At 39.4% G+C, this 18121-nt stretch overlaps 1 pseudogene; it reads left to right on the forward strand.

Annotated features, from left to right (window-relative positions):
* Positions 1-558: 558 nt before the first annotated feature.
* Positions 559-17453, forward strand: LOC115821584 (nuclear factor 7, ovary-like; annotated as a pseudogene).
* The last annotated feature ends 668 nt before the right edge of the window (positions 17454-18121 follow it).

An 18121-nucleotide genomic window follows, 5' to 3' on the forward strand; every position in this document is an offset into this window, starting at 1 on the left:
GGAAATGGTTATTACATAATGTATGTAGTGTTAGTAGTTTACAGTATCAGAACAAATTTTCTTTTTGGAAAGAAAGTATTAACCTTGTGCTTGTCAAAATGTATGACCATAAAAATTAGAAGCCACCTTTCCCAGGAGCAATACAAAACATTACATATAGGAGATATGTATAAATGAATCTGCAGAAAATTATAAAATAGGAAAAAAAACAGTTTCTATTTTTTTAACAGCTTTCTACCTTTGATCTTTGGACACCACAAGGTAAGGGAACACCCAATCAGAATCAGTCTTTAACTAAACTCCGTCGTCATCCACATTCAGTAGCTACAGACAGAAAGAACTAGAGTCTTTTTAGCTCTTCATAAATCTGACTACAGACAACTTTTTACAGAACGTCAACACATGTGTATGATAGATGATGGTGTGTAGCATGAAAATAGGTGAAATTAGTTATTTAATGTTTTAAAAGGTCTGTAGACTGAATTAAGAAGAGAATGCAAAGAGTTTGTTAGTTTGTTAGCTGTACAGGAGACATTGCAGGGGAAGAGCTGTCAGAAAATGGCATCTAAAGCCTTAATATCAGTGGAAGATTTAACCTGTCCTGTGTGCTGCGACATCTTCAGTGATCCTCTTGTCCTTTCATGTAGTCACAGTGTGTGTAGAGTTTGTCTGCAAAAGTTCTGGGCAGCCAAAGGATTTCAGGAGTGTCCAATCTGTAGGAAAAGATCATCAAAAGATTCATTGCCTTCTAACCTGGTGTTAAAGAACATGTGTGAGACTTTCTTACAGGAGAGAAATCAGAGATCTTCATCAGAGTCTGATGAATTCTGCAGTCTGCACAGTGAGAAACTCAAACTCTTCTGTTTGGATGATAAACAGCCAGTGTGTGTGGTGTGTCGGGATTCAAAAAGACATAAAAATCACAAATTCCGTCCAATAGATGAAGCTGCTTCTGCTTACAGGGTAAGACATGCTGTCTGATTATTTTAATTATTAATTTTTATTAATGAAATTAATGTCGCTCTTGGTAAAACTCTAGATCCTCTGATGTGGTGTCTCCTTACTCTCCTGTATTGGTACTGGGGTCATGTGGGGACTTATGATAATACATGGAAATGGACAAACCAACCTGGCAGAGGACAGGCTTTCAAAAACCACACAAACCCAGTAGAGTAGATGTCCATTCTGCCTTTTCTCTAAAGTGTCCGGCGACCCACTATTCGACTCCAGGTCCACTCCAAATTCGTTCCACAAGAGACAGAATGGGGACTGGCATAGTAACGGTACACTTCCACTGCAGCGAATTTCAGGTTCAATGCGAGTGAAGTTTGCTCTCATTGGTGAAATCGGAGGGGGAATTCGCCGAGGCATGCAAAATTAAGACGGCGAATTTCAACTTTATCAAAATGAGGACCACATGAGAACCAATCAGTTTAGCGTGTAATGTGTTTGGTGTGTGACATTCTCTAGGGAGGTTGGAATAACAAAAAAGTCTGACCAAAATGGTGGAGGCTAATGGCTACATGTAGCATGGAAACATGTATATGATGTATATGTATATGATGTATGGGCAACCATTTGTGTCTACATCTGCATGGGTTGTTGTTTACATGTTGTTGTTTGCATGAACTTAGTCAGGGCCAGAGTGGTAGAAAAAATTCTCTCAACGGCTCTGGTTGGGACAAACAGACCACCACCACAGACCTTCATTTAAGCACTCACTTTTGAGTGAGGTGACTTGCTTGCTGTTTTCGCGACCCCAGAGTGGAATTCGCAAGGTGTTTCGCTGTGTGTAAGCCTACTGTAATAGAGTATGTACCACAAGAGTACACTGCTTTAGTCTACTATATCTCTAGTTGAAAATTTTTATTGTCTTCATTGTACAGTTTTCATTTGCATTTATTTTACCTACACCACTGACATTTCAAGACGAACACAAACGTGTCTAGTGTGTTTGCCAAGAATGGTGCCTTTTTGTATAAGACATTCTTGCCCCCCCCCAAACACCCATGCCCTACACACAGTCCAAGTAACTGGACTAATTATGAGCAGAACACTGGTTCAATACGAATAAATAGATTCCATTCTCTTGTATTTCAGAAGAAACTGAAAGCTGCATTGGAGCCCTTACAGGAGAAACTGGAGAACTTTAAATATGTCAAAAAAACCTATGATCAGACAGCAGCTCACATTAAGGTAAGGCATCAGGAGAAATGAATGCACCTTGACAATGTATAGTACATCAATGTATTGCTGAGGAAAAGATATGTTTTAGCAAAACTGACCCAAATTGGGATCGGCACGGTGGTGTAGTGGGTAGCACTGTCGCCTCGCAGCAAGAAGGTCTTGGTCCTTTCTGTGTGGAGTTGCATATTCTCCCTGTGTCTGCATGGGTGTCCTCCGGGAGCTCCAGTTTCCTTCCACAGTCCAAAGACATGCAGGTTCAGCGAATTGGAGACACTAAATTGCCCCTAGATATGAATGTGTGTGTGAGTGTGTGTCTGATGGGCTGGCAGCCTGTCCAGGGTGTATCCCTGCCTTTCGCCCTAGGATAGGGATAGGCTACAGCACCCCCCACGGCCCTAATTAGGATAAGCGGCTTAAATAATGAGAGAATGAGTGAGTGACTCAAATCTAAATGTTTCTCATTTTAGATCCAGTCCCAGCACACAAAGAGACTGATCAAAAAGGAGTTTGAGAAACTCCACCAATTTCTACAAGATGAAGAGACAGCCAGGATAACTGCACTGAGAGAGGAAGAGGAGCAGAAGAGTCAGATGATGAAGGGGAAGATTGAGGAGATGAGCAGAGAGATTTCCTCTCTCTTAGATACAATCAGTGCCATAGAAGGGGAGATCAAAGCTAAATACGTCACATTTCTGAAAGTAAGAACACCAATTCCCCCCCCCCTCCTTAACTCCCCTCCAAAAAGTTACACACAATACTAAATAATTGATCATTAACACATCTGATCTCCTCTTACAGAACTTTGAGGCCACAAAGAAAAGGTAAGTAACCTGTCTCTTAACTCTCTTTTCCTGTGATACAAAACCCACAGCAGCACTGACTCCTGAATGTTATTCCAGAGCCCAGTGCACACTGCAGGATCCAGAGATGGTTTCAGGAGCACTGATCAATGTGGCAAAGCACCTGGACAGCCTGAAGTTCAGAGTGTGGGAGAAGATGAAAGACATTGTTCAGTACAGTGAGTTTGATTTTATAGTAATACATAGTACCATAAAAAGGCAGTTCCTATGATTTTATTATTTCATATTACTAATGGTATTTTACTTATTTTTATCATGCCATTTTTATCTTGTCATCTTTTTCGGCTACAGGATCATGTGCACATATAGATATACTTCAGCTGGGGAAAACTGTATTCTGAAATTAGACAATGAGACACAGAGACATACATACTGAGTAAAGCTGAAGCAGGAAAATTTCATTATAGTATTTATCACAATATACCTTTATCCACTAGTAGATGGACAGTACATCTTAGTACATGTAGATGCTGACAGTCAACTTCATCTTTTTCTCCATCTCCTCTCTCATCCTGTCTTTACTCCCCACCTGTGTTTACTCCGCAACTGTGAATCAGAAGTGTTTCCTTTTAATTGGTGAATTAAGGCAGAAGTATCCAAGGAGAGTCAAGCAAAATCAGATAACAATTCTAGGCAGAGGTCAAAACCAGTGAGCAGGGATATCCAGCAACCAATCCAAAAGAACAGCAGGCAGAATCTTAATCCAGAAACAGGCAAAACAGAGGATTAACAACAGGGAACAATCCAAGAAAAACCAAAAGAGAAAACAACGCTTACTACAAGGCTTGATCAAAAAATTGCACACAGGGTAACAACTCAAGAACCAAACAAAGAACTGATCAAAGAACCAAAGAAAACAGAGTGCTTAAATAGACAGACACACAAGACACAGCTCAAAACAATCAATAATGAGAGCAAAGGAACTAGACATGTGACTGGTAACAAGCTGAGGACACCACATGGCCAAAAAAAAAAGAACTACACTCCCCAAATACATGACACATTGGTCCAAGACCTCTACAATAGCAAAAGTATTAATAATTTAATTTTTGTTTAATCTCTCTCTCTCTCTGTCTTTCTCTCTTCAGCTCCTGGGATTCTGGACCCCAACACTTCAGGACAAGATCTCATCCTGTCTGAGAATCTGACCAGTGCGAGATACAGTGGTGAGAAACAGCATATTCCTGATAATCCAGAGAGATTTGATACATATGCATGCGTTCTGGGCTCTGAGGGCTTTAACTCAGGGACACACTCCTTAGATGTTGATGTTGGGGACAGTACAGACTGGATCCTGGGTGTGTCAAACCAGAGGAAGTGAGAGACATTCTTTCACACTGGTGCCTGGGGTGTTGAGGGTGAAGATGATTATTATAAGTCACAGGCCTCTGGAGAGTCTTTTACTCCACTGAATTTGAATTTGGAACCCCAGAGGATCAGAGTGGAACTGGACTGGGACAGAGGAAAACTCTCATTCTCTGATCCTCTAAATAACACACACCTATACATCTTCACACACACTTTTACTGAGAGAATGTTTCCATTCTTTCTACACTTACTGTAGACTCCATCCTCTGACAATGTTACCAGTGAATTGTAGTGGAACAGTGGAACAGCACAGTTAGAACTGATGCTGTCCTCAGTGTGACAGTAACAGATCTATCACTATCAGAAGTGAAATGTTTTTACCATTGTCTCAGCCATTAATTTTATTCCTGATTCGAAAAGCGATTTTCTGAAAGGTGACATGAATCTTGTTATCCCTTTTATTTATATTTCTTCAACAAACCTCTCTCACATTATGAGAGCACAATGGCATTTGTAAATAAATGATAAATGTGTATAACTTGAGCATAGACTAGTAGACAGTATGAACTAATATGTAGGTTTGATGTAGGTGATGGCATATGAATCTTTCTATTCCATAAACATATTGTTAATATAGCTCTTATGAAATGGTTAATAAATCCTTCTCAGAAAGTCTCCAGTGTTTGTGCAGTTAATGAGTATGACAGATTTGAATGAATGTCTTACTCTCACAAACCCTATTCACCAAGGTCAGAATTCAAACTGTCTGGATAATTTGGCAAATGGTATATTGTGTATGTAAAACTTATTTACACTTTGTGTCTGGAAAAAAGATGGGCAGTGTCATAATGATGTGATCATAGAATCATTATCAGTTTCTCTGTAGGTGTGTGTCTGAGTATCAATATTCTGACCGGATACCTTTGAGTCTTTCATATAAAATAATTAAAGTGAGAATTAAAGATGTCAGACTTCAGACCACATGTCTTCTCCTCTCTTTTGACCTCTTCTATTTTAGTTTATTGCTTTCATTCACTAGTACACATGAGGGGTCAGAATAATTCTTGTATTTCTCTGTGATTCAGAGTAGAAGGGAGACCATCACAGAGAGTCACAGTTATGAAATATAATTTAGGATGCAGTGCAAGGAAGAGTCACAAGTAAGAAAATATGAAGTGATTCCTGATTCCTGTTGTTCTGAACAGAAACCCACAGTGACAGTATCTCCTTATTCCTATCCAGGGATGGGCGGTATTTATGATACATGTATTAAAATATCTATTTCAAATACAAAATAGGATTTTTAGGGGCCAAGCACCGAAAGTGCAGGCGCCTATTGTAATTGTTAGAATTTTTCACTATTATTGTTTCTCCTCTTGGAGTTTATGGCAGCCCCTAGAACCCCTTGGCAGATTTTGATGAAATTTCGCACACTGATAGAGGACAGTCCATAATATCCAGGCACCAAATTTGGAGTCAATCCATGCACCCCTGTAGCACCACCAACAGGCCAAATGTTAAGGTACATTTTTGCTTATAACTGTTGAACCATTTCTACTAGAGTTGTGATCTTTTCCCCCTCAATCCTTGGGGCTTGACAAATCAAATGCACCCATTGCCGTTGTGGCCAGACCCTAACAGAAGGCGGGATCCATAAACCATCCACCCCATCCCTTACAATACTAATTTTTGTTTATCATTGCATTTTATAAGTAAAGTCCTCCTTTTTTGTCACCACCATCACTGTGTCTTGCGCTTGGGTCCACCTCCACTGCACGCCTGACAGGAGCATTCTAATTAAATATACAAAATTAAATATTCCACAGTTTTTGTGTGATGAGATGAAAAAACAAACAAACAAACAAAATATAAATGTATATATATTGTCAAATAGATGTAGGTGAAGTTCTAGTCCACAGAAGCCCTCTGAAAAAAAGTTAAACATCTCAGTAACTTTCACCCTTCGAGCCAAGTACACATCACACCAATTCCCTGGTTGTTTATTAATCTGTACATATTTTACTGAGTACTGGTCTCACTGTCAGACTATTTTCAGTGGGATAATTTTAATATCCAACAATTTCCAGTATTGTTGTTCTCTTTGTCCTTTCCTTTTCCCTTGCCTTCTTCTTCTTCTGCGTAGAAATACGGTGGCTAGCACTGATACTCATGCATTTTCTACACTGTGATAACTGTTAACTCCTTCACATGTGGTTGTAGCATGAAAAAATCATATTTCATGTGACTCTAAATGAGACAGCAAAGTAATTTAGCGATCACGCCTCTCAGCAATCTTCCACTAAGGTGATGATGAAATGAAACACAGTCACAGGTACAAACAATGTGATGTAAATCTTGTCTAAATATCAAAAAGAATCATTCAGTGTAAGCCTTTACTTAGGCTGAGAACCTTCTTGTTCTTTGCTTGTAAATCATCCCAAATAAAATTATATAAAAGATAAGGGAGAAGACAGAAAAATTCTTAACCTTAAATAAAACCAAATATTATCCATATATTTTTAATGAAGAATCTTTTCTGTCTCCATACCACAGCAAAATAAATGTGTCATTTCAACCTGCACTGTTGTAAAGATTTTTAGCCCCAAATGCAGGATGTCTCATTGGTGTCAAACAGTCTAACTGACAGTAATAACAGGTGTATAATTCTGTAATTCATTAGGAAAAGTCCTGACACTGAGATGACATTCTGGAAAGAAAAAAGTGATGCTAAGTCCAGTTTGGCAGGACTGGGTTTCACTGATTTCCCTTCTATATTAGTAGCATTACTCCATCAGTCAGTGTTAATCAATAGAATACACAGAGTGGTTTATATATCTCAAGGAGCCAACCTACATATTTTAAAAGCCACTGAACAATTAAACACACAGGAGGTTCAGAGAGAGAAAACATTGTATGCAATATATCAGACACACCCTTTGACACATGATCTGAGGTGAAATTTGAATCAGATGATAAAAGGACCATAAAAGCAAAGCACTCAGACTTTGGCCCCTTCAGCATTTCACAAACAGTGTCCTCTTCTCTACGAATTTGACACAGAGAGTTCCAAGATTCACTGAAAACATACACAGACACACATTTATCAATTGAACATGTAAATTAGTATAACCACAGCATTAAATTAGTACTATCAAAAAAGAATTTCTTGTGTCCTTTGTGCTGTGACAATTACAGTGCTCCTGTTCTCCTGTCAATATAGTCCCAGTGTGTGTAAAGTCTGTCTGTTCTGGAAAACAGTCATCTAAAGACTGTCTACAGAAGAAAATCACCAAGAAACGCTGTCACAGAATGTGGGTTAGACACCCACTGGTGCTGAAGCAAAGTGGAGCAACATATGATGAGCGTGTTTTGATGTTCTCAACACACACAGAGAGCACCAGCGCCATCTGCAGACAAGCACGAGAGACTTGTCTAACTTACAATTTTTTGAAATGTTAATATTGAAATGTCAGCTAGTATACTGTAGATTTATAATGTCATCATCTTGCTAACAAAATAATGCTACTAACCTGAATGTAAATAGCCCTTATTACTCAGTTGTGGAACCAATTTCCTGAGTTATTACAGGCTGGCAATGTGCGCCTTTCCATTATTGTCATGCCCTGGTTCTCTCCCTCCCCCATTGCTGGTCATTCTGTTAGGTTTGTTTATATTCCTTTTGGTTTCTTAGTTAACCTTGTTCTTCAGTCATTAGTTACATATCAGTTACACCTGTTTGTGTGTTTGTTAATCTTGTCCTGTTCTGTTTTTGCATAAATAGTCCTAGTCCTTTCCTTTGCTCAGTGATGTGGAATTGTATTGTCAGTATTGTGTGGTGAAGACTGTGTTAAGAATCAGTCTGTGACAATTATCTTTATGAAACTTTGCGAAGGTCCCATATTGCTCTGTATTTCTCGACCTCAATCATCAGACACTCCACATCCATTTCGAATTTTTTTGAAGGGTTTACTGCAATCTAACCAAAAAAAAAAGACATTTTAATTATAGCCTGATGTATTTCACACACTGCCAGTGTGTTTCGATCTTGGAGAAGTCAGAGATCTTCAGCAGGGTCTGAGGAAGATGAGCCTGCTTACACATCCCATACCTCCTACAATCCGAAACCTTGCCGTATAGATGGCGCCCTCTGTGAAGTGCCATCCTTTATGATGTCATTGCCCATGGTACTTGCACACAAGCCAAAACTGCTATGCAGAGACAACCAGGAACAATGATTGGTCTCTCCAATCTCCACATCTTGTTCTGGATCAACAAGCTCAATGGTCTCAGCACCATCAGATGACTCCTCAAACTGAATGAGGAGTGCAGGTCCAGTGAACCATGCTGCATCTTTGAGGTGTGCTGTCTAGACAGATCCTGTAGCACGGTTTGCCAGATTATTTATTACATAACACCACTGCTTCAGAAAAGCACATTCCCTAGTCTGTTAAACTCAGTTGTAGACAAAGACATAAAATCTCTTCTTGAAAATCCCATCTAAATGTAACCCAAAACTGCTTTACTGTCTGTAAAGGGGCTGATGGCATTCATCTTTCTGTCAGTCTCTGTGGTGATGATGTCAGCTGTATCCACAGCCATCAAAGCAGGACAAAGCTCTGAGCTTTGAGTGAGGGGCGAACTTTGATGACAGATGAAACCTAAGTGCCTCTGTCCATTTGAGTCCAAATGTTCAGCTGATTCATGACTGAGACATTTTAATAAGAGGTCTATTTCTCTGTCAGATTCAGACCTGATGCTCACTAGGCCCTGTAATCATCAAGGTGATTGTCAAACTGTAAGAGTCCTGCATAGACAGTTTCACACTGAGCCATGAGCCTCAAAAAATCAACCATGTTTTGACTCTGATCTAATTGGGTCTGACTCTGATCTGAAGTCAGCTTGATGAAGAGTACCCAAAGACAGATCAGGATTGTAGGTATGATCGTCAAGTGCACTTCCTTTACACCAGAGGCCATCTTCCTCTTTCAGAGCAGACATCTCCCTGTTCAGAGAGGGCCTCGCTGGTGGAGTATATTATCCTGTCCCACTGAAGGTATGCATAGTGGGGAGTTTCCTGTACCAGGGTGGTCGTCCATGGTGCTGTCACACTCCTGAAAATGTCAAGAGGATAATCTGTTTGTTTGCCATTTCGTCCTCGGTAACAGCTGGATGTCGTGAATCGTTAAACCTCCGCCTCTTGACCTGGCATTGACTTGAAGCTGACATGTTGCTCTGAACGCTCTTGAATGCATTCTCTAGGTTTTGAGGCTCTAGCTCTTGTGTTCTCCTGAGTTGTTAAAACTAAGCTCATCATCATTCTCTAGGGCTGTCTCTAAGGCTTCTGTCAGCCCCAGTGCTCCATCTGTCGTATTTTTGTAGGAACAGAGCATCTAGTGAAGCTTCCAAACGTACTTTCTCTACCTTTATCTCTGCTTCATTTTCAGTAAATGCTGTTTCCACTTTGGCTGCTTTATCTTCAGCGTATGCCATAGCTAATACGTTACTTGTGGGGGACCCATTTGAATGAGTAGATGAGCAAGAAATCCTGGACCTGTTCTTAAGCAAATGCTTGTGCTCTTCCATTTTGTGTTTGTCATCTGTTTGCTATTTCGGAGACTGCCAAGGCTACCACTGTGTGGAGACACTGAACCAGTCCCTCTGTTCCACTCTGTTTAAGATCAGCCTTGAGTGAAAATGACTTTTTACTGTTCTGTCCCCTTAACACCACAATGCAAAACGCAGTTAACTCATTAACCATTCACCAGAAAAATTTCAGCTGTTTAATATAGCAACTGGTAAAAGGTAAAACTGTTACAGGAAATTAATACCAACATATAAACCAAAAGAACCCAAAGGCAAAGTGTAAAACAGGTTAAGATTATAACTGTTAAAAAATTACTGTTATGTGTTCATAAGCAGTAACATTATCTATCTGTCACTGGAACCTAGCATACAGCCCGCTTCAAAATGAAAGATAATATCACTCTCTCTTTTATATCTATTGAAGAAACGCTGATTAGTGTGATTCAAATAAGTGAAATTGTGAATGAATGAATGAATGAATGAATGAAATTTCTCTCTGTAGGTGTGTGTATTATGGTCCTGTCTGCTGCTGCTCTTTACTGTTCTGAGATCAGTGAGGTTCCTGCTCTTTGCTCCCATGTCTCTGTCCACAGGGTTAATGCCTTACATTTTATTAAAGGAAACAGTTTTCACCATTTGGCCTGTGTTTGAGTGTAAACTGCTCATAGATGGAGATTCAGTCCTGAATTCTGTTGATATTTTTTCCTTTTTAAACATTTTGAAAAGACTTTTATGAAATCAGACATTAAAGTTTCATCACACTAGGTTTAATAATTTATCATAAAATAAACATATAAAATTAGTTTACTCCTGTTTTAGCATAACAGACAATTCTCTTCTAGTGTTACAAACACTGCAACTTTCCTTTTTTTGTGAACAAACTATGCATTTGGGTGAAAACTTCAAAACAGACACAATTCAGTTTATGACCAATCCATGAACCTGCATATGAAAGTAGGGGGGAAGAAACATGCAAATCTTTAAACGTGTGCTGGGATCTGAGTATTTTAATTAAGTTTAATTAAATGTTTCTACAATCCCTCAATATGGTATAGGAGAATAGGTGATGTGGAGCAAAACATTTACATGAAATATGGACAGAGAGAACAGGAGACAAGGAGACATTTCACCTGAAGGAAATGGGGAAAATGATATAATTTATTGATATTGATATTAAAATTATTAATATTTTTCTAAAAACTTTAAGTGGGATAATACCCATTTCATCATGATTAATGTATGTATGAAAATAGATAAGTCTTTTGTCTGGTTTTAAGTCTCTATGCTCGTTCACAGAGCAGCATCCAATCAGAATCCTCCATCTCTTAAACCCCCACCCTCTAAGAGCCTATGTAAGAGAAAGAGGTAAAGTTCAGTCTTTTTAGCCCCATGTAAAACAGATGTCTGCTCTACACTGTCACATGATACAGGACGTATAAAAAACAAAACCAAAGGAATGTCAGAAATCTACGTGTTTTTAAGGGAACTGAGGATTCACTAAGTTTAGATATCAAAGTGGAGTAAAGACAACAAACAGAGATTCCTGCGTGTTTGACATTGAGGAGTGAAAGTGAAAGGACGGGCGACACTGACTTTACAGAACACCAGGTTTTACTGTGTGAGAAAATGGCTTCAGTAGCTGTGCTATCAGAAGAGGATTTCTCCTGTCCTGTGTGTCATGACGTCTTCAAGAATCCTGTTCTCCTGTCCTGTAGTCACAGTGTGTGTAAAGACTGTCTGCAGCAGTTCTGGAAAAACAAAAACTCCAAGGAGTGTCCCATTTGTAAGAGAAAATCATCAAGGGAAATGCCTCCCCTAAACATGGCTCTAAGGAAACTGTGTGAGACTTTCTTACAGAAAAAAATTCAGGAAACTTCTGCAAGATCTGAGGAGTTCTGCAGTCTGCACAGAGAGAAGCTCAAACTTTTCTGTCTGGACGATAAACAGCCTGTGTGTGAGGAGTGTCGGACGTCAGAAGCACACACAAATCACAAATTCTGTTCCATTAATGAAGCAGCATGTGAACATAGGGTAAGAAATGTACTAATTCATTTTCAATTTTCTCCCGTGCAAAAAGGGGAAAAATTAAGAGAAACGTGTGTGTGCATTTCAGTAAATGTATGTCTGTATCAGCACAGTCTCTTTGGGATTTGCACTATTACACTATTGGTACGAGGGTCAATTTGTACTACGTGGCACAAAAACTCGCCGTTTTGGCATGGTGAGTTTATTAACAGTTAATAATCTGCTATCCACTCCTCTATCAGGGAGGTATAAAGTTGGTGAAACAAACTGAACAGAGACATTCGTACCAATGGCGCAAATCCCAAAGAGACTGGCTCAATGGAACAGGTAGTTGAAAAGACAATAAAAGGTTCAAGGTTCAAGTATATCTTTATTGTCCCACTAGGGGAAATTTGTTATAGAACAAGGGTCCGCTTAGTGACAGAATACAAAGGGACAACATCAACAACAGCAACTAACAATAAATTAAACTTTTTACAAAACAAAACAAAACAAAAAACTAGCACAGGGAAATGAAAAATCATGCCAAATACAAATATACAAGAGTGCAAAAGTGCCAGGATAGTGCAAGGAATGCTGCCCAGAGTAGTAAATGTCATTGAGCATATTAATAGCATTTGGGATGAAAGAGACACGGAGTCTTTTAGTCCTACAAACAGGAGGCCTGTAACAACAGCCTGAGGGCAATAGCTCAAACTACCTCTGGAATGGATGGTGCTCCCAGTCCAATATACCATGTGTCCTCCTAAGGACCTGCCTATTATAAATGACCAAACACTTGGGCTGGCTCCCCCCTCAGATCTTACTGGCCATTTTAAAAAGACTTTCAAGTCTGTTCTTATTGGATAGTGTTAGATTTCCTAACCAAGCAATTATACAAAAGGTTAAAACGGATTCAATGAAACTTCTATAAAACAGAGTCATCATCTCACTAGAAACGCTAAAAGACTTCATTTTCCCCTCGAAGAAAAGTCTTTGCTGGGCCTTTTTAGAGGTAGCACCATCGCGGGGTTCGAAACTCCATTTCTTGCTGCCCCTCACGCTGTCACACGCATACACTTCTAAAAAGAGACTCCTGTCTTGGATCCTGCAGTGCATGGCGCAAGGCATGTTTAGCCAAGGCGGCTATTTTAAACTTTAGTTTGCTGTCACAGTGGTATCATCAGCAGACTTTGATGGTAATGTTCATTGTGGCAGTGACTGGTCGGGTTTTAATAACTTCACAAATGTCCTTAGGTCCCAGCTGCATGGCCATCACCGAAGCAATGGCAACTGCTGTTCTTTTACTAATTATTTTACCAGTTCTTTTATTATTTCTTTAATGATTTATTTTATTGTTATGATTCCCATTTTAACGGGTTCTTAGTGATTTTAGAGTTATTTTGACAGACGGTCATCCACTAATTTTATCTTTTATTTTGCGTTTGATTTTACATTTGCAAGGCCTTCCCAGGGCAGGCTGGCCAGTTTTAGAAGTTTGTGTGTGTGATAGCGTGAGATGCAGCAAGAGTAACCCTGTGCTCACACCGGCAACAACAACAAGCGACAAAGCGACAGGAAGTCATTCATTCCCAATGGTTGCTGGCCAATACTGAGCGACACAGCACTAGCAGTCGCGCTGGCGACAAAATCGCCACGACTTGGTGACAAGAGAAAGTTGAGCAAAGTTCAACTTTATGGAAATGAGCAGCGACAGAATCAAGCGACTGCCAATCAGAGGGCTGCGTGAAATGTTTTCTGAAACTTCAGTTCCTATATTAGCATTTTGGTTCCCAACGTTGTCTCCCCACATGGGTAGTGGCGATTGCGAATGCTACCTTGCGGTCCATGGTAAAACGGTAGTGTTTGAGGTTCTTTGCTTGGGCTTCCTTCCACCACTAATACTCAGTGACCTCAACCAGGGCACTGGCAAAAAGACCTGGAGTTGGTCCCCAGGTGGCGGCTGCCCACTGCTCCTAGCTCATAGTGAGAGTGTGTTCACTTGTGTTAGGATGGCTTAAATGCAGAGGCTTCATTTCACTGCTCAGTGTGTATGTGTGTATGAGTGTGTGTGACAAGTAAGGACATTTAATGTTGATTCACTTTATATGAAGAAAATTCGTCTTCATATAAAATCTCTCTTTTGGTTCTTAAACTTGAAGTGCAAAAGTAAATCAATGCCACTTTTCAGGAATTTTGTCTCTAATAAATACCAGTGTAACAGATCAAACAGCTCCATTAAAACAGTGATGTGTTCTAGGAGGAGCTTCGGACTGCGCTGAAGCCCTTACAGGACAAACTGAAAATCTTTAAAAACATGAAACACAACTGGGCCAAAACAACAGAACACATTAAGGTGAGCAGTGATGTTTCAATATTGTAATAGTAATTTCACATGATGCATGTGTAAATAAAAGGGTGAAAACTCTGTGAATGGGACACATTGTAATTTAATCTAATGTATCTTCTCTAGAACCAGACTGCACACACAGAGGGTCAGATTAAGGAGGAGTTTAAGAAGCTTCACCAGTTTCTACGAGATGAAGAGACAGCCAGGATAATTGCACTGAGAGAGGAAGAAGAGCAGAAGAGTCAGATGATGAAGGAGAAGATTGAGGAGATAAACAGTGAAATATCATCTCTCTCACAGACAGTCAGAGCCATAGAAAATGTAATAAGAACTGATGACATATCACTCCTACAGGTAAAGACCAAACACACACACATTCTGTCTCCTTGTTTTATCAGTTATGTGAAAAGACATGTCATTTAACTAATAAAGTCATTTAACAGCTAACATATTCATTAAGAATAAACCCTAACGAGTTTGTGTAATACGATTGTTCCCCTTGTGTAGGACTACAAGACCACAGTCAAAAGGTAAAATTCCAACATCCTCCTTTTGTTTGTCTAGGTCCTTACCCAAATGTCTGTCATTTCTGACTGTGTTATGTTTTTTTCCCAGAGCTGAATGTACACTCGACACACTGCAGGATCCAGAGGTGGTTTCAGGAGCACTGATCAATGTGGCAAAGCACCTGGGCAACCTGAAGTTCAGAGTGTGGGAGAAGATGCAGGACATTGCTCAATACAGTGAGTTTATGTACTAAATAATGAGATATTAAATAATGAGATGAAAAAAGGCAAAAAGAATGTCATTCAGTGATGTATAGTAATGTATTTTACATATGCACTCATGATCACTCTTTTACAGTTTTCATTAGATACTGGTTGTAAACCAGACTGGAGATATTATTATGGGACAGGCAATATGTGAGAGACAGGGAGAGAGAGAGAGAGAGAGGGAGGGAGAGGTAGAGAGATGTATTTGTAAGCACACACACAGCACGTACAACATACACAACTAATACAACACACACAACCAATAAAACACAGACAACTAACACAGCACACAGAACCAATACAACACACACACACAACTAATACAACACATCTACAACTGATAAAACACACACACGCAACAACACAGACACAAGTAATCTAATAGACATTAATAGACAGAGAATAGCCATCAGTGACGATCCTAGACACTGGGAGGCCCCAGCCAAAGAAGCCCACAGAGCCCCCACCCCCATAAAAATGCATTCAGTCAATTTAGTCAAAAAAATGCGTTCAGTCAGTTGTGCTTGATCATATTATAAAATAATAAATAGCACCATGCACAAACACATGTCTGACAGGGTTTACCCCAGGATTTTTTCTTGCTGGTCCACTGTCCGGAAAGAATTTATTTTAACGGACAAATTTGAAACTTACCAGTCATGTATGTTACAAACGCAAATATAATGTACACCCAGGTTGACGAAAGAATGACAGCGGCCTCAAATCAGTTTGACTATTTAATGAACAGTAACGATTGAGCAAATCCTCAACATTAGCCGCTAAAATGTGGGCTATTACGAAACATCCATAACCTGTAACATCTGTCGCCTGTTTAATAAAAAAAAAGGCTAGGCCTACATGGCATCAAATGAAGTCTATAGGTTACCAGTTAACCTTCCCTTTTCTCCTGTTTTTAATTGCGACAAAATCCTCTGCTGCTGACTTGAATTCAAACGTGTCCAATATGTCTTTGCAGCTTGCAATGCGCAAAAACCGCATCACTCTCTCCTCCTCCAGACGACTTCGCAGTGCTGTCTTAACTCGATTCGCTATGGCTACGTTTTGTATGAGCATTATTACTGGACATTTTTGACCGGTTTTTAATTTATCATTTTTTTTATGAACTTTACCAGGTAAAAATCAGTAATTACCAGCTAACAGAAAACCTGACATTTGAGTATTTGAACAACCAAGTAGGAGCAACATGTTAACATGTAACATCTAATATCAACTCACAACAATGCTAGAATAGACCCCACTTAGGGATTTTTGGGGCAGCGGCAGTGCACTGTATAGTGCCTTTATGGGGGGTTTAAGGGGGTTTATAGCTGCCGTTGCAAATTGTGCCAACATGAGTGGCTATCGGGGGCCCCTTTTCCCCCTTTTTTTGGGGGGGGGCCCCCAAACATTTGCCTGGTTTGCCTGTACTGCCGGTGCGCTCCATGTGGTCTGTGTTTCCCAACTACTGTTATTACACACACACACATTCGCACAACACAGTACTCTTTAATACATTTGGCTGAATAATATCAGTAATGACATCACTGCAGTTCATGTCTGTTTAGACAATTCACTTATTAGCATTATACAAAGTACTGTCTCTATGAATGAGGTTTTATTTTTAGGAATGGTTTCATTGTCTCTCTCTTTTGTTTTCTTCATTGATCTGGGTCTCAAAAACAATCCATGTAGATACATTAATATTGGTGTAAACATAATGATTTCATTTTCTTTTCTGTTTTCTTCACTGCTGTGAGTCTCATTAATCAGTGAAGATGAATTAATAAAAATATAAACATAAACACTCACTGAATATTCAATCTCTCCCTCTGTCTCTGTTCTCTCTCTTCAGGTCCTGTGATTCTGGATCTCAACACTGCAAACTCACAACTCATCCTGTCTGAGGATCTGACCAGTGTGACAAACAGCGATGACTATCAGCAGATTCCTGATAATCCAGAGAGGTTTGATAGACATGCATGTGTTCTGGGCTCTGAGGGCTTTAACTCAGGGACACACTGCTGGGATGTTGAAGTCGGGGAGAGCTCGGTCTGGATCCTGGGTGTGACCACAGAGTCAAACCAGAGGAAGGGAGAGACAGTCTTTAACACTGGTGTCTGGTGTGTTGAGTTATATGATGGTAAATACTATTCAAAGGCCTCAGGGGTGTCATGGACTCCACTGAGAGTGAATAATAAACTCCAGAGGATCAGAGTGGAACTGGACTGGGAGAGAGGAAAACTCTCATTCTCTGATCCTTTGAATAACACACACCTACACACCTTCACACTCACTTTTACTGAGAGAATGTTTCCATGCTTCTATAATTACTGTAAACTCTCTCCTCTGAGGATCTTACCTGTGAAATATTGTGTGACAGTGGAATAGCACAGCTAGACCAAACGTGAAATAATTAATGAGCAAAAATTTCACATCAGAAATAAAGATATGAAAATCATCATCGTCAGTTTATGAGGTCTAATTCTAAAAGTGTATGAAAGTCAAGATGATCAGTTTCATATTTTCTAATACCACACAATGAGTGTTTTTAAACTACAGTATCATAGCAACAGTGTCTTGATTTTCATTCACATCATACCAGACAGAGTTCTGATAATGTTGGAGTTTCCTTATTCTCTATTTATGTTTAAGTTGACTGTACATATCTGAACCGAAATGAGGAACATTTTTCTTATTCAAGATTCAAGATTCTTTATTGCCATGTGTAACAAGTACAATGGTATAATGAACGCTTACTCTCCCACAGTATCACTTCTAAACATAAATTCTAAACACTAAGTAAGTACATCATAAGTACGATAAAAAGAGTAAGTAAGTGCATAAGAACTACGATAAAATACAATAAAAGTACAATACAGCACAAATCGAAGTAAAATCTCTGAAAATATTACATTCTTTATATTAAAGTAAGCAGCTCTTTAAAGTGCAGTAAGTGTATTAGCTAATAACAAAAAAAAAAAAAGCAATCAGACACATTGATAATGTTACCTGCATTAGCTGGATTTGTGTGTAATGTATGTGTTTGATTTGAACAG

Source organism: Chanos chanos, chromosome 9, assembly GCF_902362185.1.
Source record: "Chanos chanos chromosome 9, fChaCha1.1, whole genome shotgun sequence".
Taxonomy (NCBI): Eukaryota; Metazoa; Chordata; class Actinopteri; order Gonorynchiformes; family Chanidae; genus Chanos; species Chanos chanos.